An 18,007-nucleotide genomic window follows, 5' to 3' on the forward strand; every position below is an offset into this window, starting at 1 on the left:
TAAGAGCTCACAGTGGAAAATCCACAGACCAAAAATGCAATTCTAAGGAAAACAGCGCCTTCTCTGACTCGGGCCCGGGCAAGCGGCTCACGTGGACTTGACTCTTGTCTGTCTGGTGTGGGAGCAGCAGCATCTGAGTGGGGCGGAGCGGGGCCGGGGTCCTATTTGTGGTAGAAGGAATACCCGCTGGAACAAGGAGTCCTGGGGCCCTGAGCCCTCTGCACCCCAGGGCCTTCGGTGGGATCGTGACTGTGGACTTGGGCATTTCACGTGGGAGACATCTGTGAAGCGGGAAGCATCCTCGTCCCGTCCACCAGCTCCACGTCTCCGCAAGGGGAATGCCTTTGAAACTGCAAAGCCCTGTGCGCATGGGAAGTGGTAAAGACAGTAGCAGCAATAATGCTAAGTACCGTCACTAGGGACAGGGTTGTTCTCCTTCTGTTGCGTGGAACAAACCGGTAACTGTAGGGGGAGCGGGGCACCGTTCAGGAGGCACGATGCTGAAGGCTCCAGAGCCAAGCCGCCTGGGTGGGAAGTCGGGCTGCACTAGGAACTAGCTGTGTGACCTTGGGTTGATCACTGAACCTCTCTGTGCCCCGGTTTCCTCATTCATAAACTGGAGCTACTAATAGTCCCAACTTCTGAGCACTGTTGTAAGGATGAAATGATCTGACCCATGGTGATCGATATGTGTTAGCTATTATTATAAAATTGGTGACGAAATACTAGGTCACACAGTAAAATATCACTCAACGATAATTGGGCCATCTTTGAAGTCAATCTATGCAGCTCCTACCACAGAAATGGTGTTGCAGAAAGAATGTACTAAAAATACTTCTGAGATGTTTCAAGGTCTTAGAGGCACCCATTTTAAAATAGTGGGAAAAGAATCCCTGAATACTCATTTAAGACATACACTGAGTGGCCAGATTATTGTGATCTCTGAACGCATAATAATCTGGCCACTCAGTGTGTGTGTGTGTGTGTGTGTGTGTGTATACATATATATATATATGTATACACACACACACACACACACACACACACACACACACACACACATATATATATATTAGAAGCCCGGTGCATGAATTCGTGCATGGGTGGGGGCCGGCCAGCCTGGCCAGCGGGAAGGGACATGGGCGGTTGGCCGGCCTGCCTGCTGGTCGAACTCCTGGTCGAGAGGACCATTTGCCTACTAGCCTTTTATTATATAGGATAGACACTGAGTGGCCAGATTATTATGCATTCAGAGATCATCATCATCTGGCCACTCAGTGTATTTTCATGAGCAACTAACTGTAGGGCGATATGCCTCATACGGTAAGAAGTCCCCGTGTTCCATTGCTTCTCTCCTTCAATCTGCCATCCCGTGACCAGGGTGGGAGCACGGGTGAAGGGGTCATTACGCACAAGCCCTGGGGGGAGGACGGAGAGGACGGGGAGGGAGGGGGAGGCCCTGGGAAGCATTTATGGGAACTTGTGCATCACACGTATAAATGCAGTGCCTCTGGGGACTCCGTGAAGGCTGCAGGGACGAGAGGGCGTGTGAGCAGGGCCCTGCAGGAACCGTAGGGCTGCGAGACACAGGGAAGCGGGGGGCGAGCAAGGAGGCCAGAGCCGAAGGCGAGTGCCCAGAGCGAGTCTGAGCAGTGGGCTTCAGCGGCAGGCGCCGGCCCCAGCTGAGGACTTTAATTCTCCGCTGAAGGGTGTGCCCTGAATGCAGCAGGCGCAGGGGCCCCACAGGATGCCTGCCCCAAAGGAGCAGGGGATGCAGGCAAAGTGAGCTCCAGGGGGTGCATCTGGATGCTGAATGGAGGAGGGTGGGACGAGGGCAGGCCTGGAGGTGGGGAGCCCCCTTAGGAAGTGACCACAGAATCAGGAGCGGAACCCCACGTCGGGGTGGCAGAATCCACTGAGTGCTGACTAGAGATGGCCGGAGAGACGAACTGTTTGGAAGACAGGGAACTCGCCTCATTCGGGTGCCGGGAGAAGCTGGGCGGGACCTGGCAGAAGAGGGGCACTGGGAATCTTAGGGTCTCCTGGGGAGAAACACTCATACCGCGTTCCCCCTCATCCATGGCTTCACTCTCCGCGATTTCAGTGGCCCGCAGCCGACCGTGGTCCAAAACTATGCAATGGAAGATCCCAGAAAAACAACAACGCCCGAGTTTTAAATCGTGTGCCATTCTGAGCCGCGTGATGAATCTCTCGCTGTCCCTCTCCATCCTGCCCAGGCAGGCGAGTCATCCCTGCGTCCCGGGCCTGCACGCTGCGCGCTCTCCCTGCCCACGAGGCACTTACTGAGTCACGCGGTTTTCACATCAACTGCCACGGCATCGCAGTGCTTGGTCAGGCGACCCCTATTCTACTTCGTAACAGCCCCAAAGCGCAAGCGTAGTGATGCTAAGACGCAGATACACCCAAGGGAAGCCAGGAGGCGCTTCCTTTCAGCGAAAGGGCCAGAGTTCTCAACGTAATAAGGCTCTTTATCATTTCACAGCGTCACAAGAGGGGTGAGCACCAAAGAGTACGATATTTTGAGAGAGGAAAAGCACATCCGCATAACTTTGATGACAGTGGATGGTTGCAGTTATTCCATTTCATTAGTCCTTACTGCTCCTCCCTTCTCGCGTCTAATTTATACGTTAAACTTTATCACAGGTTGTATGTATAGGAAAAAGCATGGCGTCTATGGGGTTCAGTACGATCCATGGTTTCAGGCATCCACTAGGGGTCTTGGAAGGTGTCCCCCGTGGATGAGGGGGGACGACTGTATTCGGAGGTCAGCAGAGAGGAGCCTGGGACCTGTGCTCCCAAACACTGTGGCTCTCCTAGTTCTCGACCACTGCCGCAGCAGGTGACCACAGGCTTGGGGGCCTAAACCCGCACACACACATTGGTGATCTCACAGTTCTGCAGGTGGCTCAGATGGCTTCTCCGCCCTGAACGGCACAAGCTGGGTGCGAGCTGTCAGCTGGTTGGGCGCTAACCAGGAGGCTGTGGGAGGACCCACACGCTCATTCCTTCATGTCCTCGGCCAAATTAAGTTCCCTGCATTGCAGGCCCGAGGCCTGTTTCTTTGCTGGCCGTCAGCTGGGGCCATCCTTCACAACTAGACTCCTCCCCCCAGTCTTGCACGTGGTCTCCTCTGTTTCAGAGCCAGTACCAGCACCCCAATTCCTCCTCAGACCAGGAGTCTCCCTGACTCTTCTTGGAGGGCCATCTCTCTGATCCCAGAGAGAGTTCTTTCTCTTCATAAACCTTAATTACATCTGCAAAGTCCCTTTGCCATGTAGAGTGACAACTTCATAGGCATACCCCCAGAGATTCGGGTGTGGGCCTTTGGGGGGCCATTCTGCCCACCAGCGCTTCACTGCTTCTACACCAGATGCTGGTGGGCATCACACAATAAGTACTGAGGTGGGTGAGCGCCGTCATGGGCGGTAGCCCTGAGTTCGAAGGACCTTGGAGAAGAGGCACATTGCGCCTCGGGGAGCAGGGAGATTTCAGGCAAGGTTTCCCCAAAGAAAAAGGAGATGATCTAATGCAATGTGAGATTAGAAGGCGTGAAGGGAAGTGTCATTCCCCCCCTACCCCCCCCCCGGAGCTGGTCAGCCTACACATGATTAGAATAACATGTCTAGAAAAAGCCAGAAGCTAGAATAGACTCTACGGAAACACGCCAGGTCTGAGACGTGGACTGCGTTGCAGGAGCCAGCCACCCCGCACGCTGAGAGCTGCTGTCACCCTCCCCTGTCCTGGTGGGGTGATTCTGCCCTCCCAAGAACCTTCCAGAAACAACAGGATGCACCTTCATGGAAACCCCATCCCGCAAGGGAAAGTTGCTGAGTGGACCTGCAGGAGCCGGCCTGGGAAGAGCTTGTCTGCGACACAGGAAATGAGAATGACATGCAGACCCAGCAGGTTGCCAGCTTCCCAACAGAAAAAAGGAGAGCAGTCGCTGTGAGCACGCCCGGCTTCCAAAGCCAACTGGTAAACATTCAAGACCTGGGTGAACCCGTGTGTAAACCGGGGGTATCCTGGCCTCGGCCATGGCGGGATTTCCCCCCGGAAATCAGCAAACCTACCATTCGCCACGATGAACCAGGACGTCACCGTTCGATTCCCGGCCGTGTAGGGAGGCAGCCAATCAATGATTCTCTCTCATTATTGATGTTTCTATCTCTCGCTCCCTCTCCCTTCCTCTCTGAAATCAATAAAAATACACTTTAAAAAAAGAGAGAAAAAGACAACCGTGCTGAGCTACTAAACACAGAGGATGATTTGTTCCGGCATCTAAACCTGCTTGAACGCAACAGTCCCCTGTGTGTGGTTGATGCTGAGGAGGGGGACGCTGAGATGCCAAGGGGTAGACTGGCCTGGACAGAGTGGCACCGCCCGTGAGGGACCGATGCCCACCAGCTCCTTGGATAGCGTTTCAAGTCTGTGCTCTTCCCATACTGCCCCGCGAGAGCTCTGTGAATGCTCTGAGGTCCAGCGAAGACGGGTGCAGGGGAAACACTCTGAAAAGTACCCGCATTCTAGAAATTACCACGTCCCACTTGCCATCCGCTTTCCTGTCCACTGTCCCTTTTCTTAGACAGGCCCCGTCCACCCGGAACGTCACTTTCCGTGGAAACAGAGAACTCGAATATAGCAGCAGACACCCAGCCTTCTCATTACTTTGAAATGAGCTAAAAAAAAATTTTTTTCCTCCACCCCCTGGGACCCCACTTGCCCCCTCCAACCCTGCCCCTGTCTGCTTTCTATTCCGTTCATTCTGAGCCATACCCACCGCCAGGCATGGCCAGGCTGCTTCACAGAAGCCAAAGGAGTTATCAGAAATGAGTCCTGGGTTTGACAGGGAGGCCGAATGTGCAGACAGGGGCATTTCAAAGCCCTCACTTCCCTGCTCATAATTAGTCAGCCTCCAGCAACGATGAGAACCTGAGGATGCTGAAAAACAATGACCTTCCTGGGCAGCTCTAATGAGACAGCAACCATCACAGGACTCTAGAATGTGAGCATTGATTGACAGTTTCAAAACACTAGCTACCGTCTGGCTGGTGTGGCTCAGTGGTTGAGTGTCAACCCAGGAACCGAGAGGTGGCCAGTTCAATTCCCAGTCAAGGCACATGCCTGGGTTGTGGCTTAACCCCCCAGTAGGGAGCGTGCAGGAGGCAGGCAATCAATGTTTCTCTTTCATCGATGTTTCTATCTCTCTATCCTGCTCCCTTCCTCTCTAAGATCAATTTTTAAAAAATATTAAAAAACAAACACACACTAGCTACCCTTACGTTTAGGGGTGAGGACAAACTACCAGAGGAAAGATGGTCTGTCCAGCTACTCTCCATGCATTCGATGCAGACCTACTGTGTGTCACCTTGAAAAACTAGGTTTAATGAGAGCCACAGACATGGTTATTTCAGGTCCACACATTTTCAAGGGCCCACTACCCTTTGGCTCCCCATTCCTTACAGGACCAGTAGGTATGACAGCAGCGGAGATGGCCCTACCCTATGCGTGCCTAGATGCTCTCTCCCAGAAGACTGGGAGGTGTTCTGCAAAGGTCTGTTCATTCGTGTGACCCATCCAGCACAGACTCTCAGGATGTGTTGCTTGAACTGAACTGTGCCAAAGGAAGGAAGGACGAAAGGAAGGAAGGGAGGGCGGGAGGGATGCAGGGAGAGGAATGCAGGGAGAGAGGGAAAGAGAATGAATGGGACTACAAAAATGAACAAAACAAATGTCCCAAGCCCAAGGCAATGATTGTAGAGGAATACTGAGGGTGAATAGTTAAGTAATTACCCTAAGTGCAGGACATCGGGTGTGTAAAATAAAGAAATATGGCAGGAGAAACAATTACCTCCAATGTCTAGGCACGAATTAGGACCATTGCTACACATTCCACAGCATTCTGATGGGCCTCACCATCATGAAAGTCCACTCCACCTCCCAACTCGCCTCCAGTCTTCTCTACATTGAGCCCTGGCCAGTGTGGCTCAGTTGGCTGAGCATCGTCTCATGCACTGAAAGGCCACCAGGCATGGCCTTAGGTCATGCAATAGATCAGGGCTCATGCCCAGGTTGCAGGTTCGATCCCTGATCAGGGTGCATGCAGGAGGCAGCCCATCAATGTCTCTCTATTCTCTCTCTCTCTCTCTCAAATCAATAAAAACGTATTTTAAAAAAGAGATGTTACATTTGTTCCTGCTCTTCCCTCCTTGGATCTAGGAAATATCTGCTCTGAAATGGGAAAACACACCTATACATAAAAATAAATCCACCTAAGTGAAATTGTTACGTTCACTCCAAAAGCCTAGTGATCATGAAAATACCCTGGGAGGGGCTGATGACCATTCTCTAATGAACTGGGCTTAAGAGCTGTCGAGCACCACTGAATGAGTGATGGCTCCTGAGGGGCCAATATGGGGGCTGTCCCTTGGCAGATCTCTAAGGTGCACTCCCCCTCCGGGGAGACCACCAGGCTACCGCTTAGGAATAACGTTCTCCCTGAAGTTTTCAAGGGTCAACAACTGCCAGCTCCCTTAGATAGAGGAAGATGAGTCACCCGGAGCCACTGCCAACCGGCCGGGCTGCAGGCCACCTTTGTGTACAGCTCACAGGCACTGGGGATGGGGCGTGGGGAAGCGGATGTGGAGGGAAACAATGGGTGAGTTTCCACTGGGTGAGAACGTGCTCGTGGCACTGCCTGCGCCGGCAAGGACAACAGAAAGTGAGTCGGAGGGAGGCATCCGCCCTCAACACGCATGTGCAGCAGCACATCCACACACACAAACCACATGTGCCCTATACTTCCCCACTCGCAGAGTAAAACATGCTCTTTTAACACAAAAATTACCCAGTAAAAACTCCCACTTTCTCACACCTTCCAACCACATTTCCCAGAAATGTCTGTTAACAGGAAGTGCATACCTTTCTCAGAATCTCTCCCATGTGTAGAGGAGCGTGCATATTGCTCGACTGTGCTGCCTAATTTTGACAAGAGCGGGCCAGTTCTATACAAAGGTCCTGCAACTCTTCTTCAATTAGCTGGTGATGGACACCTTTGCACATCGATGTATACAGAAGCTCATCTTGTTGTTTGCGTTTAAAATTTCTTAATTTTTGAAATAATTTCACACTATCAAAAAAGAGTTATAAAATACAATGAGTTCCCATGGCCTTGCAATTTCTCAATATTGATATCTTATCTGATCACCATTCAATGATCAACATATTGCAGGAAATTAACATTACTATAATACACATGCATGACTATATTATTGTAAAACAGATCAAATGGAAGGCGTTTTCTAAAAGAGGAAAAGTAAACAGAAATAGAAGTTGTAACATCTTCTTACACCCTGTGGTGGGTGACACTGTGCACCCTGAAGAAGACCCCAACACCTGTGACCTTATTTGGCACTGGGGTCTTCGCAGAGGTCATCGAGTGAGGACCAAGTCATACTGGGTCAGGGTGGACCCCATTCTTAGAAGAAGAGGAAAACGGGGACACGGGCACACAAGAAGCAAGGTCATGTGACAGGGGAGCAGAGGCTGGCGTGATCAAGTACAAGCCAAGGCGGACCAAGCCCTGGCAGCCACTACCAGGGCTCGGAGACGGGACAGGAAGGGTTCTTCCCTAGAATTGTCACAGGGCCTGTGGCCTTATGGACACCTGGATGCCAGGCTTCTGGCCTCCAGAACTGTATGAGAACACATGTCTGTTGTTTTCAGCCAGCTAATGTGGGGTACCTTTGTTACAGCAGCCTCACAAACTCATACAGACCGGAGACAGCAGCCCACAGTGGAGCGCTCCGATGGAAGCTTAGAGCAATGGGTGGAGCATGGATGCACGGACCAGGGCCCGCCTCTGATCCAGTGGAGCATGATCAGTCATGACCCTGAGGATAATCACGCTTTATGACATCGTACCCTGGGAAACGTCACGTTTCAGCCGTGGGGTGACAGCGGGACTCTGGCCGCTGGGCCTGACCAGAGAGGTGACTTCAGACAGTGGTCGGAGGCAAAGGGGGAGATGATGGCAGCAGAGCTGTGCTGGCTTCGCAGACACGCCCTTCAGTGAGCAGCCGGGTGGCTGTGAAGTGTGGCGGGAGTGCGCCCCGGGCAGCCTCTGCAGCGCCCCGGGCAGAGGAAACTCCCCAAGAAGCACCCGGCCCACGCGCTCTCCCCTGCAGCCTCACTTCCCCCTGTGCGCAGGGCCCGGGTTTATTTTGACAAGCCTGTTTCCACCCCGCATGGGCACACACCCCTGCAGACACCCAGGAGCCCAGCCCACCCTGGGGACCAGCGTTCGTTCATCGTGGAAAACCCAAAGCCTCGCCTCCACGAGCAGCCGGCTGTGGAGCCCTGGGGAGCCCCCGGCGCGTGGGCAGGCAGCGAGTGTAAGCAGCAAGGTTTCTGGGCAGGCGCGGCCGGTGGGCTGTGGTCAGCCTGGAAAACCTGCTTCAAGCTCCGCTGAGCAAAGCAGAGGGGGCTAGGAAATACCGAAACACGCCGTGTGTGTGCATCAGGAAGCAGCCCGGGAAGAGGAAACACGGGAGGCTGTAACAGGCAGAATTTCAGATAAAGAAGGAACCATTTACTGAAAGGGCAGAAGGGGCACCCCAGGCGTCGGGAAGCCGGGGGCTGCACTGAGCGAGCACAGCCCTTCAGGGATGGGTGTGCAGAGAGATGGTCAGAACGGAGAAGCCTGGGGGATCCTGCAGAGCCCCTGCTGGGGGCGTCCTCTCTGAGAGCAGCCGATGAACCCGGTTCCCAGAGTGTGGAACAAAAAAACCCTGCAAACTGGAAGCGACTGCTGCTTTCGGGGCCAAGGGCGGCTGCCAGGGGAAAACATGTTGCTACAGTGACAATGTCGGGACAGGAGGCAAATGGGAAGGCGAAGGGGCAAGGCTGTCCCCCTCCCCCTAGCTCCCACTCTCCCTCAGAGCAATCAGATCTGGCCACACTGGGCCAGTGGTCCTTCAGGGCCATAGTTGGTGGCCACGGACTGGCCACTGTACTGTTTGAACTGGGCGTGCACAGGGGCAATGGTCAAGTTTACTGGCAGCTAGTCATGCACAGACCCCGGGCCATCAGGCAGGACCCTGGCCAGATGTCCTGGCTCCTCACCAGCCCTGCAGGCCGTCCAGCTCCCCGCCCCCCCCCCCCCCACCCAGCCCCTGCGGTCTGCCCATCAGGCCCACATCACTTGTTTATATTGCCTGCATGGCCCCTGTTGGCTGCTGAACTTGAGCACCCCCGACGGAAAGGGAAACCAGGTAGAGGTTCTCCTTCATCTGCACTCAGTGTGTGTCACGTTCTAAGAAGGCATGTGTCTTGGCCAATGCATTATCTTACCCCCCACCCCAAACTCCAAAATTGAATGGATGGAACGTCCTTGTTTTGGGGGAGGCAGGGGGGAGTGAGAGACATTGCCCAGATGATATCCACATGGGATCAACAGACAAGCAGAGAATGTTTTTTAAAGGTGAGTGCATTTCTGATGGGGTAAGCCCCGTGGGGCTCCAGGAGTGTGGGGTGGGGGTCAGGGTATGCCATGGGGTGACATGGGAGGGGAGGAGCAACAGGGAGAGCTTCTCACAGGAGAGAGGAAGGCGAAGAGGCCGGGAAGGGCACAGGAGGCCTGCGAGCAATCTGCAAGCACTTCTGGGCAGCACACGTTGCTGAGTGTCTGTCCAGCTGTGTCCAATGCATCTTGACTTCTGCTCCTGAGACCAGACTGCCCACAGGGGAAAGCGCAGGGTTCTCAACCCACGTGCACTTTGGACCTCGCCATTCATTAGCTCCTCTTGCCAACCAACGTGGGCAAAAAACCAAGTCTGTTCAAAAGTGTGTGGAGTGTGGTAATGGATTAGCGTTGGGACATGCGCATGGACTCAGGGTTCATTCAATATAGCAGTAGACGAACAATGGAAAGATGTATGTATATGTGTATTAATGGGTAAGTATACACACATACACTGAGTGGCCAGATTATTATGATCTCTGAACGCATAATAAGCTGGCCACTCAGTGTACTTCTCTTGAGTACCTCTTTTATTTGATATCAAAGATACTATAAATCGTGCACCTGATTAGTTTTCCCCTTTGCACTGGCTGATAGAAAGCTCAGGGCAAATAGGTGGTTGATCTCCAGCAAAAGTCTAGAATACTTTTGGTACCCATTTGAGATACAAATACACTGAGTGGCCAGATGATTATGTGTTCAGAGATCATCATAATCTGGCCACTCAGTGTATATTTCATTGCTCTGTGGGCTGAGAGGCCCAGGAGCAATGAGCACATCTAGCACGCAGATCTTGGTTTCTAAAACCTTTCTCCAATGAAACACACCAGAGTACCAGAAATGGGCCGATTCTACGTCTGGGGCAGGTAATACACAACATGAGCCTGGGGCATCTTAAGAGGACAGAGAGTAAGAAAATGCTCAAAACGAAACACACACAGAAAGTAAGAAAATGTTCAAAAAGAAACACACACACACACACACACACACACACACACACACACACTTAATCATGGGGGTACATCAAAAGGACACAGGAGCCAACTAAAATGGCTCTCAGTGGCCAAAGCTGGAAAAACATAAGCAATAAAATAAATAAGTGATATTGGATTATAATATATTCAGCAATTAAATACTGGTATAAATAAATACCTTAGTGAGACGAGATAAATGTCACAGAGATAAGAATTCCAAATAGTGTGAATAGATTATTCAGTCAAGGGGAGCATAATCCCCGGCCCTAAGTGTGGGCTGTATATGGCGATATCCTTCCAAGCATAAGGAAGGGGGTGGGGGTGGGGAGAGTACCTTTACGGTGAAGAAATCTGACCGACAGTACCACGGCCAGGTAGTCAAGGTTAACATTAATAGTGGTCCGCTGTGTTGATAGGAAAGAGCCTTGATAAAATGGGATGAAACCAGTACTTCACCTTTGGGTTCTTCCTCCCAAACCCATCATCCCAGGGTAACGAGGAAAACATCAGACAAATGCTAATAGGAGGCATCCTAAAAACACTAGCCAGTACTCCTCAAGACTGCCCAGACCAGGGGTCCTCAAACTTTTTAAACAGGGGCCCAGTTCACTGTCCCTCAGACCGTTGGAGGGCCGGACTAGAGTTTAAAAAAAAAAAAACTATGAACAAATTCCTATGCGCACTGCGGGCCCGGGACGAGTCGGCTGCTAAGCAGGACAGGCAGCAGCACCAGGCGGGCCGGATAAATGTCCTCGGCAGGCCACGTGTGGCCCGTGGGCCGTAGTTTGAGGACGCCTGGTCCAGACCATCAAAAACAAGGAACATCCGAGAAACTGGTACAGCCAAGAGGAAGCTGAGGACACATCGTGACTGGATGGGATTTGGGGACAGAAAAAGGCATCAGATAAAAACTAAGGAAACCTTTTTTTTTTAAAAAAAGTATAAACTGTAGTTAGTAATAATGCTTCAATACTGGCCATTCCTTATAACAAATGGGCTGCACTGATCTAAGATGGCAGCAGTAGGGAAAACTAGATGTGGGCATAAGGGACCATTCTAAACTAGGTTCACCCTCGTTCAGGAAAATCTCAAACTTCTAAAAGTAAAGCTCGTGTTTAAAAGGTGTGTGAAGGATGTGTGTCGCAGAGTGGAAGTGTAGGGGTACAGGTAAACAACGATGACATCTGCAATACTTCCTCCGATTTCTGTTCCTCCTGGTGACTCTCTTTCACAGTTCCCCCCAAAAAACCTCTAACATTTTAGCAGCCTGAAAAAGAAGTTGGCATACATGTGAAATGTGTAAGCTGGGAGGGATCGTGGCGGCCATCCAGTCCCCTGCTTTCAATTATAGCTGGGGGGAATCAGGTTCAAAGACCCGGAGCAAATGGCTGATGAATGTGTCAGCTCAGCGCCCATTGGTGGAGCATCTTAGGTGTGTGTCTTGGAGGATTCACAGACAATCATGTCATTTGGCTCTCAGAACAGCCTGCTCTGCAGAGGAGGGATCCGAGGCTCGGCCGAGCCAAGAGCCTTCCTCCCAGTGCAGAGCTGGCAGGTGGCAAAAGCAGAGACCTGGGCTCAGGGCTCCTCCAGGTGCCCTGTGCAGGCCCCCACCCCCACCCCAACTCCCCCACAGCCAGTCACTTTCTCATTCCCTCCCGTTCCAGCAGGGGCAGAGCTGATACTCAGGGAGGAGGCACTTACGTTGGGTTTTCTTTTTCTTTTTTCTATTTTCATGAAACTTTTCCTTAACCCAATATTTGTAAAGGTCCCCCACCTGCTTGCTCATGGGCATGAAGCCAGGGTACCCATGCTCTGCAACAGCAGAAACATGCCCCTAGAAGTCTTTGAGGCCAAACACTGACCTCATTTTCAGAAAAAAAAAACAGCTGGGAGAGGAGGAAAGGGAGATGGCAGAGAAAAAAAGGAGAGGAGAGGAAAGGGAAAGAGGGAGGGAGGGAGGGAAGGAAGGAGGGAGGGAGAAAGGGAGGGGTGAGGAGCAGCAAGGAGAGTCCAGATCCGCCTGCCATAAGGGTGGGCTTGGGTGCGGGTCTGGGTGCCTGGATGCAGAGGATGCCTGTTGGAACTGGAGCTCCATCACAGCTAGCGGGGAGGTCCCTTTAACGCCACCCGGGAGGCTCCAATCCATTCATGGGCGCAGTCTGGTGTCTTGGCTCAGGCTGCTGTAAGAAGGTACAGGAGACCGGGCAGCTGGAGCAACAGCAGCTTCCGTCTCCCTGTTCTGGAGGCTGGAAGCACACCATGAAGGTGCCGGCAGCTTCCGTGCCCGGTGTGCAGAAAGCCGCCTTGGGCTGTGTCCTCACAGTGCGGAGCTGAGAGAGAGACGCTGCTCTCTGGTGCCTCCCCTTAGCAGGGCATCCATCACACCCTGGGGCTCCGCCCTCTCGATTTGGACCTGGTCACCTCCCATGGGCCCTGCCTCCTGCTACCATCGCCCTGGGGTGCAGTTTTCAACAGAGGAATTTGCAGGAGACACAAAAGCAGTGAAAAACCACAGGGAGCCCATCCGGTTGGGGGTTTCCTTCTAAGCATGAATGGTGGCTTTTCTCCGCTTGATGCCAGGCACCCTACATAGTGGCACACTGCAGGTGCCCAGCAAACAGTCATGGAATCAGAGGAAGGAGACAGGAGAAAGGGCGAGAAAGAACGTGATAAACGATCAAGTCCCAAGCAGCCAGCAGTGCTTACTTGTTGCCCAAAGCAGACGGAGGGGCCCCTGACGTCCTTACGGAACCTTGTCTGCCTTGCTAGACCAAACCCAGGGCCCTGAAGTCCAGTCCATCCGAGGGAGCCTTCCCCGGGCACGTCCTGTGTGCCCGTCTTGGAGCCAAAAGCTGGGGCAGGAGCCAGAACCAGACCCAGAGCCTTCCCTCAAGACTTGATTTCCAATCCAGGGAGAAGTCGGATGCTGCTTCTGAAGACGGAATGAAAACCCACTCGGGGTTGGGGGGGTGGGGGGTGGGTGGGCAGGAGCTGGAGGTCCCAAAGTCGAGCCTTTACTCTAATGTTGATGATAAGAAGGATCAGCCCTAATGACTGGCGCCCGTTCACCGTGTGGCCAGCGGTGGCGCAGAAGGAAACCCAGAAACGTTTTCATTTTCGGAGATGGCCCGGCCACCGCTCCCGGCCTCTGCATACACCCATGGCAGGCACCACGGAGGAAGCTCCGTGTCCGCTGGCGGGGTTCTATCAGAAGCAGCAAAATTAGACACCATTTCCCCTACACTTACGTATCCCTCCTCTGCATTGGCTCTCCTGTGTAGACATTAATTGAACTGCCTTCGCTACTAAAAATAAACTCCCAGTCAAATGCAGTGAGCCAAAAACCTCAATACGAAACCACAAGAAACAGTAATAAAGTGGGCCAGTACCAGAGGTGTCTTAAAAAAGACGTGTCTGTTTCAGTGCAGGGTTCCGGGTGGGCCGCCGTCTTTTCTGTAGGACGGTCAGCAGATGCAGGAAGCCACCTTTCCACAGGTACCTGTGGCTGGAGGCCAGGCTGGCTCCTGTCCCGCCGAGTGCCCTCTGACCAAGGCCCGAGGGGGTGGCTTGCAAGTATCAGACAGGAGCCAGGAGAGGCCTCCAGAGTCTGGGTCAAAAGCAAGGTGGGGGTCCAAGGGAAGAGGCCCAGCCTGTGTGTGGGTCCAAGGAGGGACTTGGATGAGAGAGCGACCCTGAGCAGGTCAGGAGCTGACAGGTAAGCAGGCGGAAGAGTGGAGGCCAATCGACGTACAGCTGAGAAAAGACCTCCTGGGAGGTGGGGTGGGGGGTGGGGGGTGGGGGGAGGCGGGGCTAAGGTGGAGTCCAGGTTACTGGCACCTCTGTTCCATGGCAGGAAGAGTCAGATGGCCCAGGCTCCAGCACTGGAAAGGTACGGGTGCCCTCCCGTTGGCATGGAGCCCAGGGGAGCTGATTTCTAGGCAGGGGTGCAGGCGGGAGCGCGGGGCCCTTCGGACAAGGGGCAGCACAGGCACAAGCACGGTGCTTGGTCCTGGATCAGAGCCCCCATGGCCGACCAGCTCCGCCCCGGACGCGCTCAGGACTGTGCACCTTGAGTCCAGCACCGACCCCTGTTCTGCCTGCTCCCAGCCACTGAATTCTGGGGAAACTCCTCTCCCATCACCCCCAGACAGACCTGCCAAGCCTCTTCTCCATCCACAGAAGGCAGGCCACCCTGATCACACTTGCAGCCACGGTAGACAATTCTTCCAGCTTCTAGATCCTCTGCCCCAGGGACCCGAGCCCATCCGCCCTCACCCCACAGCGGGAGCAGCTTGTCCAGCCCTCGGGGTGCTGCAGGGAGTGTGACCTCAGAAAAGGCTGCCGCAGGTCTGCGTCCACGCTTGCCCCAAAGCCCGTTGCCGGGATCGGGAGCGGGAGCGTGGGCTCCGGAAAAAAACTCTAGGACCTGCCGAGAGCTCGGGGGCCAAACCAGGCCCGCAGCCCGCACACAGGAAGGCCTGCCGGGGCACCCACTGCAGGCGGGAAATCAGGTGATGCAATGAGTGCCTGGCGGTGCGGACGTCCGTGGGATAGACAGGCTTCCTCATGGCAGATGCGCTCAGCTCCCAGGAGGTCTTCTTCACATGCAGCTCTGAGGGTCTGAGGAGGCAGCGCCCGCTCTGGGAAACCTCCCCAAGGGACCAGGGCCCCTCTCCAGGCCTCCCACACCCCTGGTGAGCTTGGAGTGCCCTGTACGTGCACCCGCGCCCCACCATGACTGAAGGGCGAGGCCTCATGCTCTCCATCCCCCTGTGCCCTGAGGCTGCTGAACACGAGGCACTCTGCCAAATTTCAGGCACGAGGAAAAGACGGCACTCACACCACATTGGTGCATTCTCTACTTCCCTCCCCGTTCTGCCTTCCCCGGCCATCTGCGCACCGGTCAGTCCACCTTTCTCATCCACCTGTCCGTCCTTGCATAGTGTTCAAACCTGTGAGGGGAACCATTCTCCTTTCTCATCATCTCCTTTATTCCCTTCAACGTCTCCTTTAAAAAGCAATTGCAACGAACCTCCTCCAATGATCTTGAAAACGTTCTTCTTCGGGTTCTCGCTGTAGCTCTCTCTTCCCCTCGCCACTGCCTCCTTTCCAACACCTCATCCGTTTGCTCTTACAGGACGCGCAACGGGAGGCCCAACCCTGGGGTGTCAGGGCCTGTGAGACAGTCCTTGCGGGAACCAGCTCACCAGCCGTTGGGGGTACGGGCTGGGGAGGGGAAAGGAACCACTTGGAAGAGTGGAGACAGGCCCGAAATCGCGGCTGCATCCAGGGGACGGAGCGACCAGGTCTGCTCTGGGCGAGGGTCTGAGCACAACCTGCAAGGCGATTCCCAGCTTTCCCGAAGCGGATCCCTGCCCGGTGGGAGGCACAGAGGAGAGCAGACCCAGGACTTTAAACCAGCCTGCCGCATGGAAGGACCTCTGCATGGTATAATTAATGAATTAAAAAAACAACAACAACACAAAAACTCTGGTTTTGGAGCCTTACTCCTAATCTCCACCATCTCATTCAATACCCACAACACCCTCCAGAGGCCGGTGCTAATAGGATCCCCATTTTACAGATGAGGAAACGGAGGCTCGGAGAGGCTGAGTGATTTGCCCAAGGGGAGGCCAGGAGCAAAACCCGGAGGGACTGGCTCTGCCTGAAGCCTCCGTGTTCACTTCCACCCTTCATGGCAGGCAGCCTCAGACCCGCGTGGCTGGACCAGGCACTTTAAGGAGGAGGGGCGGGAGGAATCCATCATCCAGGTGCCCCCAAAGGCGTTTTGACCTGGTTACTAACCCCAGCGCACCTTCCCATCCTCTCCCAGGTACGGCCCCCACAGGTCTCAGCCAGACTGCCAGAGCATCCTCCTCCACCAGGAGGAAGGAGCGGGGCGCCCCTTCGGAAATGGGGGCCTCCTTCCGCGACGAGGGGCCGAAGGAGAGAGAGCTCCCGAGGCACGCGGTAGTGGCGATCACAGAGCCGGGCCTGTGTGTCAGGATGAGGTGACCGAAGCCGATGGCCCGAGCCCTGCAGAGCGGCCCGGGCAGCCAGGCCGAGAAGGGAAGAACCACAACCAAAGCTGAGCTGCGAGACATCACCAATTCCGAAAGCCACTTTTGGTCCGTCCCCTAAGGGTCAAGAGCAGACAGCCCCTTACCTCCCTCCTCCAAGCTCAGGATGTCAGGGAAGGCCAGTGCTCAGGTCCCTCCGGAGTGCCGAATGGACACGTGTGTGTTCAGGTGAAAGGCACCTAAATCCCAGGCTTCTGCAAATAGATACGAAAAGGACAGAGAAGGATTGGCACCAACGTTCACATGAGATAGCTCATTCACTTAAACAATCACAAGTACCCGCCCTAGCCGGTGTGGCTCAGTGGATAGAGTGTTGGCCCGTGGACGGAAGGGGTCCCGGGTTCGATTCCGGTCAAGGGTATGTACCTCGGTCGCATTCAGGAGGCAACCAATCAATGTATCTCTCTCACATCGATGTTTCTCTATCTGTCTCTCGCCTTCCCTTCTACTCTAAAAATCAATGTAAAATATCCTCTGGTGAGGATGAACCCCTCCCCCTCCCCCCAAAAAAAATAAGAAAAAATAAGAAGTGCCTATTTACTATGAGCTAAATGAGAAGTAGTGGGAGAGCTGATGTCTATTGAGCAACTGTGCTGGGTCAAATACTGGGATGTACAGTTACATACACGAAGCCATTTAGTCCCATGAGATGAGTTTTTGATAGCTCCGCATTTCAGAGAGCGCATGCGAGGCGAGGCCAGCACTGATGGCCGGGTCTCCTGCCTCCCTAGCCTCCCCCATCCATCCTGTGCCCCTTCCCCGTTAAAGCTTGAGTTCATCCGATGCCAGGAATTCTGGCTGGGGGCGGGTCGGGGCTTAGAAACATCGCATCACTTCCTTCTGAGGACGGCCTGTCCCAGATGCCCAAGGCATTCCACAGGAGGCGGGGCTTATGGGAACCGGGGAAGCTGTCTCAGATTAACTGGGTTGTAACTTTTATCTGGGCCCCACACTGTGATCTGCTAACACGCAATCCGTGCGCATCATGAATTACTCAGGGAACAAACAACTGTGTAGCGTCCCCAGGGCCTCTTATCCCAGCTGAGCATCGAGGCAGCTACAGGAGGTGGCCAAAAGGGGCGAGACGGCCACCCCTCATCTTATCAGCACTGCGAGGACCCCCTAAGACACCCCAGAGCAGGACCAGGTGCTCCACGCGTGAGCTCTGACACTGACTTCTCTTCTTCAAGGGCTGGTGTGGCACCCCCAGAAAACCACACTGTTACATCACCATGGAGGGATCCTTCCAGACCTCCATCCTTCATCCCCCGCCCCGCCCCGCCATCCCCAACTCCACAGCATCTTGGAAGCCAAATCACCGAGCAGATGGGACTCCCGTGAGCACAGGCTCGGGATAAAGAAGACTGACAAGTGCTGAAGGGGAATTTGCCCTCCATTCTGCAGCCAGAGAA

At 54.0% G+C, this 18,007-nt stretch overlaps 1 long non-coding RNA gene across 1 annotated transcript in view; it reads right to left on the reverse strand.

Annotated features, from left to right (window-relative positions):
• The window catches only part of LOC308236735, a 467,360-nt gene that overhangs the window by 325,054 nt on the left and 124,299 nt on the right, over positions 1 to 18,007 (reverse strand). Inside the window, exon 3 of the long non-coding RNA XR_013959325.1 lies at positions 16,682 to 16,789. This is a non-coding gene — a long non-coding RNA (uncharacterized lncRNA). The remainder of the gene's footprint in view (positions 1 to 16,681; positions 16,790 to 18,007) is intronic.

The sequence above is a fragment of the Plecotus auritus genome (genome assembly GCF_963455305.1).
Source record: "Plecotus auritus genome assembly, chromosome: 11".
Lineage (NCBI taxonomy): Eukaryota > Metazoa > Chordata > Mammalia > Chiroptera > Vespertilionidae > Plecotus > Plecotus auritus.